The sequence below is a fragment of the Pelodiscus sinensis genome, chromosome 12, assembly GCF_049634645.1.
Source record: "Pelodiscus sinensis isolate JC-2024 chromosome 12, ASM4963464v1, whole genome shotgun sequence".
Lineage (NCBI taxonomy): Eukaryota > Metazoa > Chordata > Testudines > Trionychidae > Pelodiscus > Pelodiscus sinensis.
Genome location: NC_134722.1, coordinates 6,388,918 through 6,411,972, shown reverse-complemented (window position 1 = coordinate 6,411,972; position 23,055 = coordinate 6,388,918). Strand labels below are relative to the sequence as shown.

The 23,055-nt window shown below is 49.7% G+C and overlaps 1 non-coding gene across 1 annotated transcript in view; it reads left to right on the top strand.

The window, feature by feature from the left end:
* Positions 1–17,816, top strand: part of LOC106732983 (uncharacterized) — a 52,361-nt gene extending 34,545 nt beyond the window's left edge. The window contains exon 3 of the transcript XR_012906637.1: positions 15,740–17,816. This is a non-coding gene — a transcript (uncharacterized LOC106732983). The remainder of the gene's footprint in view (positions 1–15,739) is intronic.
* Positions 17,817–23,055: the final 5,239 nt, after the last annotated feature.

The following is a 23,055-nucleotide window of genomic DNA, read 5'->3' as shown; positions in this document are numbered from 1 at the left end:
CCAATGCGCCGCCTAAGGAGTAGCTTTAGTTACAGATGATTCCCCAGTCCCCCACCTCAAAAAGCAATTTACAAACTCGCTGGTTTGGCACCCTTGGGACCTAACTGGTCCTGAACAAGGGGATTTGCCAGACCAGAGAAGCATAGAACACTAGGACTGGAAGGGACCTCGACAGATCATCAAGTCCAGTCTCCTGCCCTCATGACAGGACCAAGGACTGTCTAGATCAGCCCTGATAGATGTCTGTCCAACCTGCTCTTAAATATCTCCAGTGATGGACATTCCACATCTTCCCTAGGCAACTTATTCCAGTGTTTAACCACCCTGATAGTTAGGAATTTTTTCTTAATGTCCAACCTAAACATCTCTTGCTGCAATTGAAGTCCATTACTTCTTTTTCTATCCTCAGAGGCCAAGGAGAACAATTTTTCTCTCTCCTCCTTGTAACACCATTTTAGATACTTGGAAACTACTATTATGTCCCCTCTCATTCTTCTCTTTTCTAAACTAAACATGCCCAATTCTTTCAGTCTTCCCTCATAGGTCATGTTCTCTAGACCTTTCATCATTTTTGTTGCTCTTCTCCGGACCTTCTCCAATTTCTCCCCATCTTTCTTGAAATGCAGTGCCCAGAACTGGACACAGTACTCCAACTGAGGCGTAACCAGCGCAGAGTAGGGCGGAAGAATGACTTCTTGTGTCTTGCTCACAACACACCTGTTAATGCATCCCAGAATCATGTTTGCTTTTTTTGCAATAGTGTCACACTGTTGACTCATATTTAGCTTGTGGTCCACTATGACCCCTAAAGCCCTTTCTGTCGTACTCCTTCCTAGACAGTCGCTTCCCATTCTGTATGTGTGAAACGGATTGTTCCTTCCTAAGTGGAGCACTTTACATTTGTTTTTATGAAACTTCATCCTATTTATCTCAGACCATTTCTCCAGTCTGTCCAGATCATTTTGAATTATGACCCCCCCCCAAAGCACTTGCAACCTCTCCCAACTTGGTATCATCTGCAAACTTAATAAGCGCACTCTCCATACCATCATCTAAACCTTTGATGAAGATATTGAACAGAGCCAGTCCCAAAACAGACCCCTGCAGAATCCCACTTACTATGTCCTTCCAGCATGACTGTGAACTGTTAATAACTCCTCTCTGAGGGTATGTCTACACCGCATTCCTCTTTCGAGACAGGAATGCAAATGCAGCCGAGCAACATTGCAAATGATGCATGGATTTGAATTTCCTGTGCTTCATTTACATAATTGCGTCTGGCCAGAGTTGCACAGCTGGGGCCGGAGCTGCACAGCCAGAGCGGAGCTGCCTGGCTCTCCAGCTGAGACTGGACCTGTGCAGCCAGGTCTGGGGTGGAGGGCCAGGACTGGAGCTCCCTGTCCATTACTGGGGCTGGAACTCCACAGATTCTGCTGGGGCCAGAACTCCCTGCTGTGCCTCCTGTTCTACACACACTGGGTTGCCAGTGCCCCCTAACGTGCTCCTGTCCCGCCACCAGACCTCTCTGTTCCTGTACTCTGTGATCCAGGCCAGACCACGGATGTTGCCGGACCAGGGAGTCCCAATTAAGGGAGGTCCAACCTGCACCGATATGTCCAACTAGTGGAACTCACTGCTGCAGGATGTCACTGCAGCCAAGAATTTGAGGAGATGAATAAAGGACAGGGCATTTGTTTCAACAGAAAGATGATCTGAAGTGTTTAGAGTCAGATTCCAGAAGTTTTCCCCACTTTGAGAGGTCTGGCTGGTGTTTAGCTCCTGTGAGTGGGATTACAGCTCCCAGCAGCCAGGTCTTCATGTTTTTTCTGTGTCTGCACAGAGAACAGAGTGCCCCTTTCCTAGCTCTCAGTCTCCTGGGGCCCTTGTTTATTCCCAGTGTCATGCTGACTTATTCTCACTGACTGAACAGCCTGCAACACGCAGCTTTTTAATTACTCTGGGCAGGTCAGACTAGCAATCAAACTGATTGGGAAAAGGCTTAATTACCCATCTCCTCCTGATCATGATGAGCCTGTGTAAACTGACTCGCCAGCCACCCACGCAGGGGTGTGTGCACCACCCACTTCTGCCCAGTAGAGGGTGCTCTTGAGACGTCTTCGGCAGCAAATCTGGCCGTGCTGCAAACCGCTGACCTCTGCTTTGCAAATCGCTTTGCCTCTGCCCTGGCCGCGCTGTGCCATGTTACCAAGAGCAGGGCTTTATTCCGGGATCGTGGCCCTTCTCGCATCTAATCATAGGTCACTTTTACGATGGCAGAGGAGCATTTGGGCTGGGAATGGATGCACAGCAGAGCTCCTAGGATCGTACAACCCAGCAGCTGAAGGACTCGTGTTGGGATCAGTTCTGGCTACTGGCATCCCGGCCTGCGCGGCCTCACCTGCAGCACAGGACAGAAACTTGGGAGACAGACACAAGGGACTGATCCCCAAGGAAACAGCAGGTTTCCTATGCTGCGATCTGCTGCTAGCCCAGAGCAGGACAATAGAAATTATCAGGGCTTCCATATGACAGAGGCTGGAAGACTAAGGCCTGTTTAGTTTAGACAGGAGATAGATTAGTGGGGATATGATTGAGCTGTCTTAATGAACGAAAATATTGGCCCAACACAGTCAGCTGAGTGCTCCTATATGTCCTCTTTTTTAATACAATGATGAGGAGGGCAGCCAGGTAAAGTAATACCCAATCTGTGGAACTCCCTGCTGCAGGTTATCACTGAAGTCAAGAGTTCGAGGGGTTTAATAAAGGATAGGGCATTTGTTTCAATAGTAAGATGATCTGAAGTGTTTAGAGGCAGATTCCAGAAGCCTTCTCTGCTTTGGGGGAACGGTGGAGGGGACCATCTATGAGGGAGGCCCCTATGCTTTCCTGCCGTGCAAATAAATCATGTTAATTGGAGTATCTGTGAGGAAGGGCCCTAGAAACTCGCAGAGGTCCAAGAAATGATCCACCATCCCCTGTCCCTGCCCTCCTCTCCCAGCCAGCTGGACTCCCCACATGGCCCTGACTCTCTCTCTCTTTGTCCTCTCCCTCTCTCAGGCTTTAAATCGTGTGTGACTAGCGGGAGCAGCCAGGCACCCATAGCCAACGGCAAACACCTGAGAGTCCCGGCCATTATCATCACGCCTCCTACGCCCACGGGCACCATGCTGACCAGAGACGCCAGGCGGCCAGGGGAAGAGCCGCCACGCCACAACTGCTGAGCCAGAGGCTACAAGAACAGGAGCCACGCAGGGCATGAGGCACGGCCGGGGAGCACCTGAAGGAGCTGGCGCTGTGTCGCCGGCACCGTGACCAGCTTGCAGGGGAACCTCTCTGTGCCATGTGGTTCCCCCTCCCGTGTTCTTGCTTTTCACCGGGTTTATTACAGATTTATTAATGGAGCTGCAGGCTCCTCGCGACGGGGGCTGTCAGAGAGTTCCAAACTCCAGCAAACCGTGGCCTGTTCAGCCATTAGCCGGGCTGCTCCTCTCTGGGAGGGAGGGAGGAGACTGACAGCGAGGGCGGGGAAGACGGCTGGGCTGCAGCGATTTGGCTTTCCTGGTGCCAGGCTGTGGCCTCCCTTTGGCCATTTAAGTCACCCTAACAGGGCTTGTCTGGGGCCGAAGCTAACTCAAAAGCCAGGTGGAGGGTGCGTTCCCTGTCCTGGTCACCGACAGCCTTTCCACGGCTCCTGAATGGACTGGGTTCTCCTGGAGTCAGCGAGGCAGCAGGACGTGTCGCGGCCCGCCCCGCTGGAAGCCAATCGGCTCAAGTTTTGCCTGGGTGGGGAAGGCGCTGAACACTACTAACCACAGGGGACCTCTGTGTTGCAAGCCATAGGCCAGGCTCCCGTTGTAGGCGAGGAGCGCGAGCTGGGATGGAAGGGGCCGATCCCTGTCAGCAAGTTGGACATGCAAGGTGCCAGCTCTCTCCTGATGGCCGGGAGGTGACTGCTACAGGGCTCACCCTGGCCAGACCTTCGCAGAGCCCCATGTGCATGGGCAGCACCAGGGAAACCCACGGCTGACCCAGCCACCACCTGAATGCCAGTTGTCACTGGCCATCGGCCACATGAGCCTACACATGATGCCAGCGTCACAAACAATATTTTCTGCACCAGGCTCATGCTCTTGCTTTTCTGATGTACCAGACGCTGCTGGCCAAAGGTGGGGGAATCCCAGCTTGGTCCGGAGGTGGGAAGGAAGTCTGGATCTAGTTGAACTGGGGCTGATGGGAGCCTCTGATGGGAATACACGCCTGCCATCAGTTTCTGCGTGTGGCAGCCTTGCTTCCTTGATCACTTCTTTCAGCGTGACCTGAGCGTGTGCCTTACGGGCGTAGGCACCAGGAGCCCAAGGAAGAGTCCATCTGAGCATCATGTGGCGGGGGGAGCGCTAGAGGTTGCCTAGAGGATTTGGGCGACAGGCACTCCTCCCCATCTGGACCTGTTGCACTTTCTTTGCTGCTGCAAGTGGCTAGATTGGGATGCTGTGGTGTGTGCCTGCAGCCATCTCCCCGGCATGGAATCGCTCCGCTCCCAGAAGGCAGCACGAGCCCCAACGCAGCTAGGTAGCCCTGCGTGGTTGGCTTGGATGTCGATGAAGCCTGCTTATGCTTAGGCCTTTCCTTGCCAGCACGTGGTGGCACAGCGTGGGGATGGAAGCAAATGTGAAGAGCCATGGCAGAGTCACTGTGAGCTACGGCAGGGAGAACAACCTGAGAATGCACCAACCGGACAACGGGACAGAGGAGGGGTGGGGACCATCTATCCCAGTCTATGTCACCCATGCAGGCTGGTCTCGTGCCCTTGTGGGTCCTAATCATCCCCTGCGGGTGAACAGGCATGTTTGCAAGTGGCCTGTCTTGGCAATATTTTCAAAAGGGCTCGGAGTGATTTATAAAGCGTTGCGGTTTTGTTACAAATAAAGATCTCTTTGCCCCATGGCCTCTATCCGATTGTCCATGTGTCAGACCTCCAGCACGCCCCTTGCTCCAGTGCAGTGTCTTGCCTCGTCAGAGCAGCGTCCCAGCTCAGGTGGGAAGCGGGTCCCAAACCTGAAACAATTGCGCTCGGTGACCAAAGATGGTTGTGTTCTAAAACAGGGGCATAGCTCCAGTACTGCTCCCCTCTTCCCCCATTCCTGGCTGATCTCAGGGCACGTGGCAATAGCTCCATGGGTCAGTGTGTCTTCTCTGTGCCCGACCCACAGAAGGTGGGAGTCTTGCAGTGCTCAGCAGACCAGCCTGGCTCTTTAGCTCAAGCCCAGTGATTCATCTTGGGGGGGGGGGAGGTTCTTTGCGGAGTCCCGGGCAAGGTGGCAGTCGTTACAAAAGCAGTCTTCCCGGAGGGCACTGAAACTCACCAGTCATTTGATAGAGGATGAGTGGGATCCTTGTTTTGCTCAGGGCAGAGACTCCGGAATGGAGCGAGGCCCCAGAACTGTCTGACCTGAAACAGAAAATGAGAGACGCGGGTATGCAGCCGAGTTTTCCCCTTCCATGCCCACTGGCGCCCCGTCGGGCTTTCACCTCACCCTGGGGAACATTCTCCACATGGATCACCACAATGGAGCTTGTCTGGGCTGTTCTGCTCTTCCTCCGTGGGCCGCCGGCTCCACTAGTGTGAGCAGGAAATGAGCCCATGGGGGGAGAGTGGAAGAGCAGGCTCAGCTCTGCCCTGGGAAAAAGATGGGAGAAGCAACCGGACCTCCAGGCGCTGTGAACTCCTCAGAATGCAGCAGGCCCTAGCTAAGCTAATCCGGCTTCTGAAGACTTCCCCTCCTTTGATGTCCACTCCCCCCAACCTCCTCCACAGCCACTTTGCTTCTGTGCCGAGCTACTGCCGCCTCCGACCCCTGTGGGGGTGCTCACGTGGCCATTGGCAGGCCGGTCAGGCCAGGCACCGCCAGAGTGCCCTTGGAAGAGGACAAGATGGCCGTCTCCACCAGGCCCGCCAATGGGGGAGCGGAAAAAGGGACAATTAACCAGGAGCCCAGCAATTTAAAAGGGCCTGGGGGCACCAGCAGCTGCCGCAGGAGCTCTGCTGAAAGGCGTCTCTAAATTCGAAGAGGCTTTTGATATTTCCCAGGCGGGTTCTCAGGCTGGATGACGGAACCCAGAGACGCTGCTGTGGTTCTCTCCAGAGAAGGCAGCGCGGGTCCGGAGAAGGGAGGGGAGGTGCAGCGTGACTGTCTTGAGGTTTATCCCAGCAGGTAGAGGAAGGGGCTAAGCCAGTTCAGGGCTCTCCTGGCAGAACAAGGGAGAGTTGGGGCTTCTCTGGATGCGGGGGGGAGGGGCTGTGGCTTGTGGCCATAGCTGACAGAGGGAGACATGGGGCCCATTGATTTCTGCCCTGGGACCCAGAATTGCTGTTAGTGGGCCTGGCCACCACCAGGACTAATCATAGAGGCCTTCTGCCTTATAAAATAACCATCTCAGGCAATTGGTTTCAGCGTGGTTGGGTTTTGCAGTGTAGATGGGCCATACCCTGTCTTAACCATGTCACCAAATCATGCCACCGCCTTGCTTTGTCGCACCGCTGCACTTTGTCCCATTTGCGCTACAATATGCAACCAGGACACTGGAGGGCAACAGTGTTTATCAATGGACCCCTAATCGGTTAATTTTTATGGTACAGCTGTGCCCTGACACGGTACCAGAGCCACATTGATCCCTGCCAGCAGGAAAAGATCAGCGCTGTACCAGGTTCTACAAGCTGAGTGAGCACAGCAGCTGTGCCCATCACTACTCATATGCAGGCACCATGGAGCACGCCAAGTCATTAGGTAAGGGAAGGAGCTCCCCAATAGGCTTAGGGAGATGGAAGCTCCCACCTTCCCCGACCTATCTGTCTTGGAGCTTATCACTGGAGTGTAGTTGTCACCTCAGCCAGGGGAAAAATAAGGTCTTAACTGGGCTGGGGACCCACCGAAGGGAAGAGTTAAAGCACGCACGCAAAGGATTGTGGGAGGCATTATGTAAATTTCATAGAGGCTGAAACAACTGTGCTACGGTAGCAGAGATGAGGCCCCTTCGAGGATGGGAGAATGTACAAGCGTCAATGTTGCCTGCATGGCCAGTTGTCAGAACTCAACTGCGGTGTTCAAACAACAGGTATATGCAGGGTCTTGTCCGGGAGGACAGGGGCTGGGATGAGGAGGAGGAAGAGGCCAAGGAGCTGAGCGTAGCTGACGGGGTCCACATCTGATTCAGGAAAAAACACTGTGTTATCTTCAAGGCGAGTGTAGGGGAACGTCTTCCAGACCCTCCTGAAAACTCTCCTTTGTGTGTTACCCATAGGTAGCAGAACCCCGAAGGACCCTACAGTCTGCCAGGAAGCCAGCCTGGCTCAACTCGCCACGCTGAGTGCAATTGTAACCCCATTTGCTGTCAGCATTTGTGGCTAATCGGAGTTCCAGGGCCACTGGGGTGACTGGCCACCGGGTTCGCCACAGGGAGTCATAGAATCATAGACTCCTAGAGCTGGAGAGATCTCAGGAGTCATCGAATCCAGCCCCCTGCCCAAAGCAGAACCAATCCCAACTCAATCACCCCAGCCAGGACTTTGTTGTGCTGGGACTTAAACACCTCTAGGGGTGGAGATTCCACCCCCTCCCTAGGGAACCCGTCCCAGTGCTTCCCCACCCGCCTAGGGAAATAGTTTCTCCTAATCTCCAACCGAGACCCCACTCCCCCACTGCAACTTGAGCCCATTGCTCCTCATTCTGCCATCTGTCACCCCTGAGAACAGCCTCTCTCCATCCTCTTTGGAACCTCCCTTCAGGAAGTTGAAGGCTGCTCTCAAATCCCCCCTCACTCTTCTCTCCTGCAGACTAAATAAGCCCAAATCCCTCAGCCTCTCCTCGTAGGTCATGTGTTCCAGCCCCCTAATCATTGTGGTTGCCCCCTGTTGGACTGTCTCCAATGCGTCCACATCCTTTCTGTAATGGGGCCCTCAGAACTGGACGCAATACTCCAGATGTGAATGCTGAATAAAGGGGAATAATCACTTCTCTCGGTCTGCTAGCAATGCTCCTGCTAATGCAGCCTAATATGCTGTTAGCCTTCTTGGCACGCCCTGTTGACTCCTATCCAGCTTCTCATCCACCGTAATGCCCAGGTTCTTTTCTGCCGAAAAAGCCACACGTGGTCTGGTAAAGTCTTCCATGCAGGGAGGTTCTGCAGCCGCTGCAGCGGAAACAATGCACCGGTGAGAAGCACCCGAGTAAATAAAAAGGGTGCTCTGGCTGCACAGCTGATCCGGTCTCTGTTTGACGGCCACTCTCAGAATGAACCTGACTCAGAGTCCCCGAGGCTGCACTGCCGTTTGCTGTCAGCCACTGTGCACATGTCTTCCTCTGATTTCCAGTCACCTTTCCTCCCCCGTTTTCGTTCCAAGCTTTTAGTGCCCATAGCAACGGCCAGGCGAGAGCTGGGGTGCAATGAGGGGAGAAAGGAAAGGCCTGGGCTGGCTTTCCCTCTGCTACCTTCTTAAGAACCTGCTACTGCCAAGCTTAATATTGAGTCTTGGCCCAAGGCTGGAGGAAACAACCCTGCTGCCGGACCTTCACAGGCGCACCCCCCCTAAATTGGCTGACGTTCTCAGTCTGGATCAGCAGAAGCGGTGAGTGGCTCAGCAGCTTTGCTCCTTGCTTGGTGTGCTTCTCGGCTCTTGCAAGCGGAGCAGGGCCGCTGAGTCAGGAATCCAAGAGGAGCCATGGGATGCAATGTGGACAACTCAGCAGAGGACACTCTTTCCGTTGAATTAGTGATGAACCAGTGCCCTGGGCTCATCTCGGGCGATGCCTTGCTGCCGGAGGCGCTGTCTTTTCAGAGACACAAAGCTAATCACTGGGCCCGTTTGGCGGCAGGGGCGGTAACCCCGCTTCCGTATTGCCAGTCTGTCATTCTAAACCCCCCCTGCAGTTCAAATGAGATGCATAGTTCCATTTCACTGCCTGTCCAAACTCGGTGGTGGTGTTTTGCTGCACTGTTAAGCCGCACCCGTGTTCCACCCCAGCAGTGGGTGCATTGCAGCAAGGGGCGAAGTGATTCCCCGATCTCTACTGTAGAAGGTGTAATGGCTTTGAGCTCCAAGTTCCTCTAGAAATGCAAGATGCTGTGCATTCTGATCAAAACACAGTGCGTCTCTCTTCTCCTACTTTGTATCATCAGGGATGCTTGCATGGGAACTAGAACATTGCGTCTTAAATATCTGACGACTCCTGTTGTTCATTCCCCATGTGATTTCGTGCCCATTGTGGTTGTGAGCATTGTGTTGTTCCCTAGGGTCACTGAGCCTTTACTAGGGAAGAAGCTGCAGTCACTTACACATTCTCAAGGTACTAAGACCCTGTTTTCCTCCACGTGTGTAAAGAGCAGGAGGGAGAAAGGCAGAAAATAGACTCCAGTGTTGATACAGAGTTTATCCTTGTTTTCTTTGACCTGTCGGCTGTCATGCATGAATCCATGGATACCCTGAATTTCAGGCTTCTACCCCACAATTGTGCTTATCGTCAAAAACCTACACAAAATGGATGCTGCTAAGAGCCCTGAGCTTCCCCATATTATTATTTTCCTGCACCTAACAGTCTCCATGTGGGTTTACAGCCACTTTATAATAAACCTCCTGGGTTTTCATGTGATATCTTTCTGGAGCAGAGGCTGCTCTTGCTTAGTGTCTATTCAGAGCCAGGCACCATGTAGGTGCTGCTCTAAAAGAGGAGAGGAGGGAAGGGGGATGCTGTGATCGGAACAGGAAGCTCGTGGGTTGGAAGGCCAGGATTCAGTTCTCTGCTTGGTCAGTCACATACCATCTGGGTGACTTAGTCTCTTTCTGCCTCGGCACTGCCGTGCCTTATAGGGGGTGTGGTGAGAATAAACCCAGGATAGATGGGGACGTATCTAGTCTTGATTACAACGCAGGCTATGTAAGCACCTTAGCTAGGGATTAATAATTTTTGGAACCAGGTAACAGTGTATAAACACCAACTAATACCAGTTTCAACAAGGTGTAACTCTTTACCCCATTTCACAGCTGGGTAAACAGAGGAAGAGAAGTTAAGTGACTGGCTAAGAAGAAAGCAGAGAGACATTCGAATAGAGACATTCCTGGCTCTCAGACCACTACCCCACTATACGTTTTTAAAGTAAAGTCTGTGGCTTGCTTCTCTTAAGAATATAAGAACGTGGTCAATACCAGATGTCCCAGAGGGATGGAACACAACAGGTAATCCTCACATGATCCCTCTCCTGTCACCCACCTCCTGAGAAACAGAGGCTAGTGACACCGTTCCTACCCATCCTGGCTAATAGCCATTGATGGACCTAACCTCCATGAATCTATCCAGCTTTTTTTTAACCCTGTTAAAGTCTTAGCCTTCACCACATCCTCTGGCAAGGAGTTCCACAAGTTGACCGAGCGCTGAGTGAAGAAAAATGTCCTTTTGTTTGTTTTAAATCTGCTGCCTATTAATTTCATTCGGTGACCCCTTGTTCTTATATTGTGGGAATAAGGAAATTACTTTTCCTTATTCACTTTTTCCACACCAGTCATGATTTTATAGACCTCTATCATATCCCCCCTCTGATGCTTGCCTCTAACTCTTGACTAATTATTTGTTTCTTGTATAGTTGGATCTCTGTAGATCTGATTGCTCCTTCTTGTGGGGAGAAATATATACATGAGTGGTTCTTGTTCTAAACGGGCAGCTGTCGCTAACGGAACAGGTGTCTGGTGTGTTCTTAATCATTAGACAGGAATGGCACTCAACTCTGCCAAAGATGTTGTAACCACTCCACTTCTCCAGGGAGTCCTCAGTTTATTCCCTCACTAAGGCAGGGTTATATGCTATTTCTGCTTGGTTGTCTTATTGAAAAGAGCTTTTTAAAACATTTTATTTATTATTATAGCACAAAGCTACTCAACATATGGCCCGTGGTCCGCATGCGGCCCGCAGTCTGTTTGTTTGCGGCCAGCGGTGCAGTTTGGGTTTATGAGCGGCTCAACTCATGACCTCTGGGTGGGAGCCAAAACAAAAAAGTAGTCAATATAATGGTCTTCTGCTGATATGTGTTTTAGTAGTTGAATTCATGGACTGTCATTGCTCATTACAAGTGCTGTCATATGGGTGGAAATCAGGTAAATATTGCATTTTATTAAGATCAGCGGAACTGACTTACATGGGTCCTGCATGTTGTGTAGTCTTGCCTTAATCTTTGTATTCATACCCTCAGTGTGAAAGAAGCTATTTGCATATATATATATGCATGTATATGCAACCATACTCAAGTTGCAGCCCTCGGCACATGCCGTGAGTATCACTGTGGTCCCCGGAGCTTCCAAAGTTGAGTAGCCCCGTTATAGCATCTAGGAACCCCAGTCATGGGCAAGTACTAGGCGCTGTACAATTTTGTTATTATATGAATATATGTTGTTATTGATCTGTACTGTGGTCATGCCTACAAGCCTGAGCCTCCAGCACTAGGTACTGTACAAACATATACCAAAAAGATGGCCCCGACCCAGAATCACTAAGAATCAAAGTTTAAGAAGAAATGAGTGGTTGTGACAACCTGATGTGGGGGGAGGATGACCAAGCAACAATTCTAAAGACTAGAACACAAAGAACTCACAATAAGGCAACTGCAGGCTCACTCCATATAAAAATGAGTTAAAACTCCTTATCATCTGTCTAATAATACCATTGGCTCTAAAATCTAAAATAATAATCATAAAAAACCTGAGGGATTTTCAATAGTGTTGATCAAACTTTGCTTCCGCTGTATTCCATGGTAAAGCTCTTATTGACTTCAGCGGCAGCAGAGTTAAGTCAAGTGTTGCACACTTCTGCAAATCTGACCCCATTTCCTTTACCGTTTATTTAGGAAACATGAGCCGTCAGTCTAACACAAAAGTCTCAGCTCTCTTCCCCGGCAAATATAAATTCCACATATGATCACTGAGGCCAGAACCCCTCCACACCCATGCCGCTCAACACACTCTTAACCAAAGACCTGCAAAAAGAAATGAGCTTTTTTGCCCTGCATTTGTGCCCTATTTGACCCACCAAGAAATCGGATTCCAGAGTCGTGGGTCTTCTGCCGTCCTGGTTCACTTTTTATGCCTCCTGGTTCGAGCCGAAGGAAGCTAAGCTGGTCAGTTTTGACGACCAGGGTCTAGCCAGTTTCACATTCAGGTTTTTACCTGTGATCCCAGTGTTGCAGCAGCAGGAGCAAACAAAAAGCAAATCCTGCTTGCGCAACATACAATAACAAACATTCAGACGTGGGCTCTGAGCAATTTTTGAGAGTATCCCACTACTACGTGCTGTGAGGAGGATATTGGTGGCATTCTGTTTGTTTTTAATATGAAGAGTAAAATGAACTGATTCCAAATGGCACTGAAAAGGGAAACTAAGTAAGCGGCATGACAGAGCTCATCCTATGAACATTAACATCTTAGACATAATCACAGACTGGGTCTTTGCACCCTGACCCTAGCATTACACATAAAGATCCTCCGCATCCCATGATGAGACATGGGGGCCTTGCTACCAAGAAACAGAATTAATCAGAACCCTACAGGAAAAGTGAGGGGAGAGTGTGAAAACAGATGGAAATTTAATTTTTTAATGACAGCAGCAGATGGCAAAAGACACAAAAGTGTATTCACACCATGTCAGAGCCATTTATAGACTGCCTGGCACCACCGTAATGCATTCCAATAGGGTTTAGATTATTGCTCCCCTGAGACATGCAGGAAATTGGCTTTGGAGTGGAATTGTATTCTTTTTCTTGCTGCAAACTCTGAAAATAAAAGTTTCACTGTGATTAGCGAGATGCTCTTAAAATCACTGATAGGTAAGTGGCAGAGTAAATATATTGAATGAAATTGACTGCGCACTTCCTCTCAATGGCTAAGAAGAAAATATTGTGACTTCAGGGCTTCACTCTCTTCTCACAGTGGCTTTGCACCATCAGAAGGTCATTGGCTTAATTGGTGTTATTTGTGATCCACAGAAGCTGAACTGCAGAATTGGGCCTGCAGTGATTTCAGTGGGAGAGCAATAGGGTTGCCAGGTGTACGGTTTTGAACCAGACAGTCCAGTATTTGAGCTTTCTGTTTGTGAAACAAATTGAGAAAATATAAATGTCCAGTATTTTCTAAATAAGCTGTAATGTAGATTGTGTTGTAATGTCAAGTGTGTCCAGTATTTTTGTCGAAACCATTTGGCAGCCCTAGAGCAAAAGGCACAAAAGTTGGGCCTTTTGAGATCTGACTTTTGATCTGCATTTTGCAAAAATGTCCTGATATTTCAAATGGACTAAATTAATCTACTGAAATTTGGAACCCCCCTGAAAGCCACCCCCTGAAAGGTGTTTGAAAGCAAAGCCAGATTCTACAACTTATGTCTATCTCTTGTGTTTAAAATCAAGACTGAGCTGAGTTATGGAGTTTGGAATCTGAGTTTCACCTAAGTCCGGGCTGCTGAGCATTTCAGATGTAAAGTTGGGGGTTTTACCCTTGTCTATGTCCTCCTGTTTCTTCCTGCTATTGTGATCAGCACCGGCCTGTATAACTTTCCCATGGGGCTATGTCTACACTGCAGCACTACAGTATTTCGGGATACCAGAGATAGCCCAAAATAGCTATTCCACATCTTTTGAGAGCGCCTGTTATTTCAAAAATATTTCTGACGTCCCTGTAAACCTCATTTCACAAGGAGTAAGGGACGTTTTAGAATAGCGGGTTATTTCGAAATAAGTGCTGTGTAGACAGCGCCAAATTTCAAAATAAACTATTTTGAATTGACTCGAAATAAGCTATGCAATTTGTGTAGCTCAAATTCTGTAGCTTTTTTTGATCCAGGGGTGCAGTGCAGACACACTCACTTGACAGAGCAGCAGAAATTGCTGTGACTATTGAGGGGATGGAACCGCAGAAAAAAAATCTCCACTAAGGGTGTCTTTAATTTGCACCGGTGCAACCTCGCAATGTAAATGCACTACACTTGTTTAAATCAGGACTTGCACTGGTGAACATTACATGATTAGAAGCTGGGAGCACTCTGAGCCCTACATAATCTATTTTGAAGGTTTTCTGCATCCGAGTGAATTTAGAGCTAACAGAACCCAGAGCAGACTTTACCTAGCACATTTCTTAGTGAGTTACTCTTTTCACTGTTTCAAGTTTGTTCCAGCATTACAGTTGCGTGTTCTTTAAACCTGTGAAGATCAGAACTGCATGAAATCCAGCGATTACCATTGCTAAGGTTTGCATGAGTCTTCTGCATTTGATTTCTGAGGGTATGCACCAGAGTGTTGTGGGGGTTCAAACCGACTCAAAATGACAAAAGCAAACTCAGGCAACATCGCTGAGTTTTGCCAAGGTCGGGGCTGAAATCATGACTGTTGCGCTAGAAATACCTAGCGAGATGGAGAAAAAAACAGTGAACTGTTTCCAAAACCAGACTTGGGTCTGATTCTGGTGTTGCCATTTCTCATGAGAACTGGTGTTTTTCTTAAAGCCTCAGCCGCTAGAACTTGGTAGATCCACGAGAATCTCTACAAAAGAACTCCCTTTAGAACAAATAGTAAGTTTCTAACCCTGTTTGCTGTGGAGGAGAGCTGAGAAGTGTGATGTCTAATGGCTCAGAAATCAAGAAGTAGCTAAAAAAGACCCAGAATGTATGAGTGTTAAAAATCCCATGATTTTAAAACTAATCTCATGTTTTTGGAGCCTGACTCATTAATTTTTTGAAGGCTTGGGGTTGGTGATGTTGGTGATGTTGCTGGCTCCAAGTGCATTGGTCCCTCCTTATTGGCAGGAACAGCAAAGAGGCCAACAGTAGATTGTGTGTGTGATGGAGGCTAAGTCATTCTGCTTTCAGAGGTGAGATTCCTTGCCCGGGGCAGTAAGCCGGGGCAGCTTGCCCTGCCAGCGCCACTACTGATGCTGTTCCTCTTCCACTGAGAAACAGAGGCCTCTGGAGCTGCCTGTCTAGCACTATTCACACACACACAACTCACTTAATTTAAAAAAAAAAAAAGCCCTTAGGGAGTCATAAAATATCCATCAATAAAAATCATTCAATAGGAACTATTGGCAGCTGCTATGAGCAAGATGGCGCTTCGATTTGTTGGGTTTTTTTTAAGGGAAGGGGGTGAGTGCCGAGGGAAGGGAAATCGGATCCAGACGTAACAAGGCCTTTGAGTGACAGCCACAAAATGGGATTATTATCATCCTTGCGACTATGGTGCCATCATTTTTCATTTTTATTCATGCATTGTAGAGCAGCTCTGCGCTCCGTGCTACAGATCCTGGTTTAGGGGAGGGGGAGATTAGCGGAGCGGCTGATGATGGGTACGAAGAGGAAAAGTGACTCCCCGGGAAAGACTTTTTGAGGGGAAACACAGAATATCTTACACTGGGTCCTTTTATTTATCCCATTGCATCAAGGTTTCTGCTGTTGCTGGGACACGCTGGAGGCAAGACAGAGAAATAGGTGATGTTTTGAACAGGATCACAAGAACACACCATTAAATAGACCTGTCACTGCTAATATTGTTTGAAGGCTTTCTGTTTCCATGACGACCTGACAACCTAACAGCCTGGCTGACAGTGCTCTAAATCACTCCGGGATAAAAGCTTTTGATTTTTTTTTCTTTCCCCTGCATAACTTTGGACGTTAACATCCTCAATGTGTCTTGACAGTTTGATTTGTTGTTTTTCTCTTAGGCTCATAGGGTTAAAAGAGTCCACAAGGATCATCTAGTCTGACCCCCTGCCGAGATGCAGCATTTGTTGGGTCTGAACCAGGGGTGTGGAACCAGTTTGGGGCCAGGGGCCACTGACCCACAGAAGAATCAGTCGGGGGCTGCACACAAGTGAGAAGCAAGAAAAAAAACCCCTAACCCTCCCTGATGTGGCCCCTGTCTGAGACATTCCCCACATTCCCCTCACACACCACAGCTTAGGGGGGCCGGGGTAAGTAGATTTTGTGTGCTCCAGACCTGCAGCAGGATGGTGGGGGGCTGGAGCGCTAGCAGGGATCCCCAAGCCTCAGGGGCTAGATTCAGGCAAGCAGGGAACACGTCTGGCCCCCAAGCATTAGGTTCCCCACCCCAGTTTAAACCATCCAAGACAGATGGCTCCCAGCCTCCTTTTGAAAACCTCCAAACGCTTCCACAACTTCCCTAGGCCGTCTGCTCCATTGTCCTACTGTTCTTACAGTTAGGATGTTTTTCTTAAGATTTAATCTAAATCTGCGATGAGCGGGGTTCTCAAACCTCATTGAACCGTGACCTCTTTCTGACAATAAAAATTACAACATGACCCCAGGATGGCCGACCAAAACCTGACCCCCACCCCGAGCCCCACTGCGGAGTGGGGAGCTCAGACAGAGGAGCTGTAATCTAAGTTCCAACACGCAGGCATTTGTCTTTGCTGAATTTCATTTTGTTGTGTATAGCCTAATTTTCTAATTTATCAAGATCCCTCTGAATTTGAGCTTCATTCTGCTAAGTCCTGGCAGCCACTCCTAGGTTTGTGTTATTTACAAACTTGGCCAGCAAGCTCACTGTTCCCATATCCGGGTCATTAATAAAAATGTTAAACAACAGTGGAACTAGAACAAATCCCTGTGGAAACCCACCTGAGACCTCCCTTCAATCCAACATCATTCCATTAATCATTTCTCTTTGTTTGCAAGTATCAAAGGCAGGCATGTCCAAAGTCCAGCCCGCAGGCCAATTGCGGCCTATGTTCCAGTTTAATACGGCCCCACAGGTAATTTGGCAATATCTATCTTTTATGGCCCCCAACGAATCCATATGTATTGAGATGAATACATTGTAAAATCCCAGTTAATGTCAGTTGGTCTAAATCAGTTATAAATATATTTGGACACAACATGTATACTTGGTGTTATGTTCCTGTTCATATTTTTTGAACTTAAAAGTTGACAGACAACCTTTATTACCAATAATATGTAATGTACTTTACAATGTTCCTGACATATATTTCAGCTTCCTGGATTTTTTTTTCATCTGGCCTTCAGATATGAAAGGCAGAGTTATTTAACACCTGTTTAGATTTGTCATCCATGTGACGAAATGAAAAGTATGCCGTTTGCAATAAACTTTGCATAAAATAGTTAATTTGCGTTTAATTTTAATGGTTCAAAGAATGTCAGGCAAAATGGTCGGCCCTCACGCATGTTCACTTCATAAAATCTGGCCCTCTTTGAAAAAAGTTTGGACACCCCTGATCAAAGGGGTCGCCGTGTTAGTCTGCACCTGCAGAAATAATGAGCAGGACTGTGGCGCCATAAAGACGAACAGATTTGGGCATAAGCTTTCGTGGGCAAAGACCCACTTTGCAGGAGGCATTGATTTATGCCCGAATAAATCAGTTCATCTTTAAGGTGCCACAGGACTCCTTGTTGGCTTTCTTTGCCATTGTTTAACTAATTATGTATCCTCTCAATAGTAGCTCTTTTGAGCCCCATATTTTTCCAGCTTACGTATCAGAATGTCAGGTCGAACTGTGTCAAAAGCCTTGCTGAAGTTCCAGGTATACTATGCCCACCGTATTCCTCCTATCTACCAAATCATGTCAAAGGAGGAAATCAGGCTGGTGTGGAATGATTCGTTCTTAGTAAATCCATGCTGCTAGTGATTACCCCTTTATCCTCCTTTCTTAAACATATCAGCTACGTCTACACTACGAGTTTCCTTGGCAAAAATATGCTAATGAGAGACTAATTTGCATGAGTCATGATCTCATTTGCATATTTTCTGCCTAGGGGTTTTTGCACAAAAACAAGCAGTGTGGAAATTTTCTTTTTGCGCAAAACCCCCATTTCCTGCCAGATCCTTATGCCCCCAAAAAGGAGGTTTACCGATCTGGAGGGAAAAGGGTTTTTTTTGCGCAAAAAGAAAACGTCCACACTGCTTGTTTTTGCGCAAAAAAACTCTAGGCAAAAAACGATAGGCAGAAAATACGCAAATGAGATCGCGACTCATGCAAATTTTAGCATATTTTTTGCCGAGAAAACTCGTAGTGTAGACGTAGCCATCCTGATTACTGGATGTTTGGAGGTGATTTTTCTTTTTAATTAATAAGTGAAGGGGAGAAGAATCAAGATCAAAGGTGAGGAATAGTTGAAAAATCCCTTCTTAAAACACTTCTTTGCTGGGATGCTCATGACATACTCAACAATGATTAGGCAGCTGGTTTGCTGGCTCTGTTGTTTTCCCTGTTGATTAATGCCATCTCTCCATTTCCTTGTGCTCAGCCTGCTTGTCTATTGTATCCATCAGTTAGCTGTGATCGTTCACTACAGCATACAGCTCCTCACCCTTGGGATTGTCTCTGTTATACAAGTACAATAAGGCCGTGGCCTCTAGGTGCTAACTTATTAATATTAATGAATCAAGGTACGTTCTCTGTCCAAGACGTATCATTGTCACGCACTGTGATGGGAAAACAGAAAGCAACAATTCCATAAACCTGCAGTTAAATACCGAGTGACGAGTCAAATGCCCAAACCAAACTGGTGGAACAGATCACAGGCTGAGTGGCTGAGATACCTATGGTAATAGGAGTAGGGTTACCAGGTAGACCCCACCAAAATACCGGACACACTTGATTGTGGGTGGGGAGGAGGGACCAGCTGGAAGAGTGGTGGGGCTGGCCGGAAGGAAGGAGGGCGGGAGGTGGGGCTGGTGGGGGATTGTCGGGGGCCGCGGGGCTGGCCAGGAGGAAGGGGGGGCGGGAAGCAGAGCTGGGGGGATTGGGGACCAGGGGGGCTGGACAGGAGGAGGGGGGGCCAGAGGAAGGGGGGCAGGAAGCAGAACTGGTGGGAGAGGTGCAGCCACTGCCCACAGCTGGAGTCCAACGGGCTGCGCCCCCGGCAGGCACTCCCTCTAGTTGCTAGTAGAAGTCGGGTGGGGGCGGGGGGAGGGGCTGGGTGCCTCTCCCCCCGCCCGGCTTCTGCTCGCAACCAGAGGCTCCCAGCTGGGAGGTGGGGCCACGATTGGCTCTGGGAGCCTCTGGTTGTGTGCAGAAGCTGGACGGGGGGAGTGGCTGGGAGTCCCGGCCCTGCCCCGCCCCACCCCGCCCTTATTTTTCACGTGACCACAGGGCTCCCAGCGCCAATCGTGGCCCCACCTCCCAGTCGCTCCCCCGCCCCCGCCAGGCTTCCATCCGGCTCCCAGCTGGAAATTCAGAAAATACTGGACATTGCGCACATCCGGTATTTTCTGAATTTTTCTACCGGACAGAGGGTGCAAATACCGGACTGTGCAGTAGAAAACCGGACACCTGGCAACCCTAAATAGGAGCCATATTAAGAACTGTCAATAGGTAAAAGGCAGCAGAGGATCTGGAACTCAGATCCTCCTGCTCTCAGTGCTTTTGGCACCTACAGCGAGGCGATTACCTGCAGAGTAGCCAAACTTGTGCAAAGCTTTAGCCTAACTGGGCTGCAGCAGTGTACGCTGCCCAGTGACTAAAAACCCCAGGGTGGGCAAGGTCTCAGACTTATGGGTGAATTCTCAGACCTTGCTCAGATGTGCCAAGGCCCAACACAGCTCAGCAGCAAAGGTGATACTGACTGGAAGAGATGAGAGCTGAGTGCAGGCCATAGAGTCATAGGATACTAGAATTGGAAGGGACCTCGAGAGGTCATCAAGTCTAGTCCCCTGCCCTCACGGCAGGATCAAGCACCATCTCTAGATCATCCCTGACTGGTGCCTGTCCAATGTACTCTTAAATTTATCTCCAGTGATGGAGATTCCACAACCTCCCTAGGCAATTTATTCCAGTGTTTAACCACCCAGACAGTTAGGAAATTTTTCCTAATGTCCAACCTAAATCTCCCTTGCTGCAAGTTAAGCCCATTGCTTCTTGTCCTATCCTCAGAGGCCAAAAAGAACAATTTTTCTCTCCTCCTTGTAATGCCCTTTTAGATACATGAAAACCGCTATCATGTCCCCTCTCAGTCTGCTCTTTTCTAAACTAAACAAACCCAGTTCTTTCAGTCTTCCCGCATAGCTCATGTTCTCTAGGCCTTTAATCATTTTTGTTGACCTTCTCTGGACCCTCTCCAATTTCTCCACATCTTTCTTGAAAGGCAGTGCCCAGAACTGGACACAATACTCCAAGTGAGGCCTAATCAGCACAGAGAAGAGCAGAATAATGACTTCTCATATCTTGCTCACAGCACTCCTGTGAATGCATCCACGGGATGGGCTGCAAAAGAGAGAAGGCTCTGGGGTCTTTTGGCTGGGAACATGGAGACTGGGCCCGAACTTAAAACACCTGGGATGCAGGCGGCTCCCTTCCCCTGGAGGCTGGAGAGGGGGGAGCAGGAAGTAATAGGGCTGGGGGCTGCTCTGTCCAGTGGGGCTGAGGGACACGGGGGTTGCAGGGCTGCTCCTTCACCCCAGGTATGGTGACCATATTTTCTGAACCAGAATTAGGGACATGTTAGCCACGCCCCTGGAGGTAGTACTCCCGGGGTCAAGATGGACACATGACCAGAAGAAAAAGGTGTTACGTGATCCCTCTAAGAACTCCTCCCACCGTCCTCTTACCAATAGGGATGAGTTTGGTCCCCACAGGATCCCCCATGTAACTATCCTGCAATTGCATTAACCCAATTTGCATTGTATTAACTCGGGGGGAGAGGCTGGGGGAAGTGTTCCTTCTAAGATTTTCCTCCTATGAGCGGAGTACATTTTGTCTTGTGCACCAGCATTGAGTGCATGTGCACTTGTTCGGATGTGTGCCACTGTGGCACCCAAGTTATTAATAAATATCTTATAAACCTCTCCCTCTGCTGCCATGTCTCCTCCCCTCCCCTCGTCCATCTGCTCCCCACCCCTCACCCTCCTCTGCTGTCCTAGCTCCTGCCCCCCTCCCCTGCACCAGCACTTCTCTTCCCCCTGTGTCCACTCCTCCTCCAGCCCTGTCACGTTACTGAATGTTAAGGGGTGCAGCCAGATCACTGCTGAACCCCTGGGGGGGGAGTGTTTGCCCCAAAAGTTGGTACAAAGGGGGCCATGTGAGGTGTCAAACTTACTTTCTTCTGATTCTATATATGCTCTTCATATACCTGTATAATGTCTGGGTGTGACGTTATAAATATGTACTCTGTGTCAATATTGGAAACTTCTCTGTGGCTGAGCATTAGATGAAGAATGCTCAGCCTATGGACATGCTAATGAGCAAGTCTCCATGGAACAATAGTCCTCTATAGGCCAAGTTCACACCTCAAGAATAGTGACTGATACCTAAGGGCTACCAGCAGGGAACACAGGGATAGGCCACGGGCCAGGTGACCTGCTGCAGCCAAGAAGAAACTGGTATAAATATGCCACGTGGCCAACTCCATCTTGGTGCTCAGCTCAGCTCTTCATCCCAGAGGCAAGAGTGCCAGGGATCGAGGAGCCGGAAAGAACTGTGGACCCATCCTGACGTAGGATGTTCACCAAAGACTTTTAAGCCAGTAGTTATAACATCTCTGCTGCAAGCCTGCATCGAGAACTGGGTGATTCGATGCATGTAATGTATGATACTTTAACAACCTTACTCTCATGCTTTTCTTTCTTGTAGTAATAAACCTTTAGATTTGTGGTTTGTGGCTAAGATCCAGAGTGTAAATTGACCTGGGATCTGTGGCTGGTTTTTTGGAACTGGACAGAACTTGTTCAGGGAAGGTGAGATTGGGCTCTAAAACCCCTCACCTGTATATGAGGCCCAAGGCCACCTGGGGCACGGATATTGCTGGGGTGTCGGAGGGGTTTTGCTCATGAGGCTTCAGGCTGGCCAGGCAGGCAGCTGAAGCGCTCTGTGGGGCTGGTTTGTGGCCTATTTGGGAAGGTCTCCAGTCTGGGGGCTATAGAGAGCCCCAAATTTGAGCAATTCGCCCTGAGCAGACACCCTCAGCTGTGCCCAGACTCAGCCCGGTCCATCACAAGCCCCACTCTGATCATCTCTAGCTACCCCTCCCCATCCCCTCTCCTAACACCTCCCTCTACCCACCTGCCCTGCCTCTCTCTTCTGCCCTCTGGTGCCCATCCCTCCCCTCCACATGACTACCCTTCTGCTTCACCCCCACAATCCTGTGGCACCTGCACCTTCCTAGTGCCTCCCCCTTCCCTCACTGCCCCTGCCCTCCTTGCCTTCTTTCTCCCTGGTGCCCACCCCCTCACCACCTTCTGCCCCAGTTCCTCTCATGTTCCTCTGTGCCCTCACACATGACTTGCTCCATCCCCAGCCTTCCTCATGCCCACCCCTCCTTTCAAAGCCTCTTATCTGGGTGTCCACTCCTCCCCTCTCCTCTTCCTCCCTCTTGCCTCCATTGTTCCTCCCCTTTCCTCTCCCAGCATCACCCTGTCCCCTCCCCACTACCACCCCCCCCAGACACCTTCCCTCCCCTCATGCCCTTTACCTCATTGTCTCCTCTTGTCCCCTGGCATTTATCTCTCATCCATCCTGCCCCTTGGTGATTTCCCCTTTCTTCTCCTGACTAGGCTCCCTGCTCTCCCCTCAGCACAAGCCCGTTCTCCTCACCCTCTTCACCTTCTGCCTTCCAGAAAGCAGTTTGCGAGGCTGGAGCTTGTAGTCCGGCTCCTGAAGCCCCCGCAACCATAGATGCGGGACTGGAGTGGAGACCACCCATGGTGCTATTTTTAGTGCCACGGTGCCATCCCCGCAGGCTGCCCGGCTCTCTCTGGAGTCAAGCGGTAGCCGCACAAGGCATGTTCCGGTGAAGCTGCCCTGGCTGGAACGCACCTTGTGTGGCTGCCACTTGACTCCAGCGGGAGCTGGGGCCACCTGCAGGGACCCAGACTGCAGTACTAAAAATAGCACCAGGGGCGGCCCCTGCTCCAGTCCCGGCACCTGCCGAGACCGAGCGTGCCTCACACTGCAGTGCCCCAGCCAGACTCCATGCGGCTCCTGCTGGGGCTCCAACACGGCCTGGAGGAGGAGGAGGCAGTGCCACGGGACCAGGACCTTCCTCAGCAGAGGTGGTCCCGCGGGGG